Genomic DNA, 2,181 nt, shown 5'->3' on the forward strand with positions numbered 1-2,181 from the left:
ATTTTCCAATTTAAAATATATATTATTTATTGATTTATTTACACATCTTGTTGTGTTGTAACGTGCAAGACACATCTGGAAATGGCGCATTACGTAGAATCGTATAAATAAGGTAAGTATTATACAACCTATTCTCGCTTTACAGAACACTAATATTAATCGCATGAATTAATTATTGAAAATAGCATCTACAGATTTTTGCAGACATTTAAAAACCATCGCCCTCTCAATATCGAGATATATAATATAAATTATTTCACACAGCAGACATCGAATTTAGTAACAAATTTTCGCAGGAAAAACTTGCAACAAATAAGCAAATATCTACATTACCGGCGCTTACTTTTTACAAACTATTATCTGCGCTCTGATTCGCAAAGATCCATTATTCTTAGATATCGAGACAGTACACTCGGAGAGATAAAATGTAAAAAATTAATTGAATTATCATTACTATTATTATTTAATTAAATTAAATTATCACCTCGGTACTATTTTTACTGAGATATCGAACTTTAAATCAAAAAGGACCCTTTTGCCTTTGATCGACGGTATCTCAGCAACCAATGGTCACATAGAAAATGTAAAGGCAGTTCTGAAAACTGGAATAAATTTACTACAAAATTCTGTCACGATCTTGGATAAAAAATTTTGTTTTTCCATGACATAAATTTGACAATACAGAAAAAAGGGTAATTTATTGTCTATCAGAACATCAACGGCTAAATTTCAAACCTTCATGAAATGACTAATGTTGATTCTGCCTTTTGAAATTGAATATCCCTCCCCTCCCCCATAAATCTTGCGAAGCTACATTTCGATCTAATGAAGCGTTTCCTTGTTGCAAATAGTCAAAGTTTTGAAAAAATTAAAGCGTCACGTTTTTTGCGCTTGAGCATGTCCTAATCATGGCTAAAATGAAAAAAAAATCGAGGGTTTTCCCTATTTTTTCGTAAACACCGCTGAAATTTACAGAAGAAAAATTTTGTTTAAAACATTTTTTTTCGAAATTAAAATTGTATTTTTTATTTTCAAGGCTTCCAAAACTTGAAAAAATTTTGATTTTAACTACCGCCGGCATTAGCGACAAGAAAACGGTTCATTAGATCGAAATATAATTTCGCAGGTTTTTTTTTGTGAGGGGGGGGGGGTATTCAACAATTAATTTATTTTATCAGAATTCATAATATGCATTGGTATTACAACAAACGCATTTTTATATTCTTATTTCTATAATGAAAAAAGTGTGAATCCTATACAAGAAAATGTTTATTAAACATTTTATTACAAGTTGCGTCGTTTTTATAAAAAATTAATTTTTTAATTTTTAATCTTATTTGTTACGATTGGAAGAAAATTTACTTTTGTAATTTAATTTTTTTCGGGCCTTGCGTCGTTTTTCCAAAAATGTATTATTTTTAATGTTATTTTTCACAATTAAAATAAGAACTACATATCCTATCAGGAAATTATTTTATGACAGTTATTGCCTGGGAAGTCGGATCCGTGTGGGCTGGGCGGGCTTGAGCCCACCCATAAAATAACTAAACCTAATAATACAATAAACCTAATACCTATCTTAAATGACTATTTCCCAAATGCAACATTTTTTTAGTCATCTTTTTCCATATTTTTAATAGTTTGATCGCAAAATGGAATTTTGAATTTTCAATGATTCTTTATGTTAAAATTTGAATTTTCGATTTTTCAAAAAAGTTCAAAAAGTTATAATAATATTGTAGGGTATTTATAAAGCAACATTTTTCTTCTGACTTTTTTTCATTTCGTGCGTTATTTGGCTTAAAATGTTCATTATTATTATTTTTTTTTTAATTTTGTAAATGCCATAACCATGGTTATTTTTGTATCGAAAATGTCATTCGGATACATTTTTTATCCTTTTGAATACTATAAATAGCCGTACTTTACCGAACTTTACCGGTCAATGAAAATTCGGTTTTGAGGTTTGAAAAATGCACTCAGAATATTTTCCCGTCGGCGAAAGGGGTTCCACGGTTGTGGGATATGCGCTTGCTATCTGATTTTTCGAAACAAATCGCGTAAGAGCTAAAAAATGTTAGTAAAGTATTAACAAAAATACACGAAGGGAGACCAAAGCGACTGACAACTGTTTGGCGCTGATCGATCAACATTGCTTGATCGTACTACCAACCATGTGTG

The sequence above is a fragment of the Belonocnema kinseyi genome, chromosome 3, assembly GCF_010883055.1.
Source record: "Belonocnema kinseyi isolate 2016_QV_RU_SX_M_011 chromosome 3, B_treatae_v1, whole genome shotgun sequence".
NCBI lineage: Eukaryota > Metazoa > Arthropoda > Insecta > Hymenoptera > Cynipidae > Belonocnema > Belonocnema kinseyi.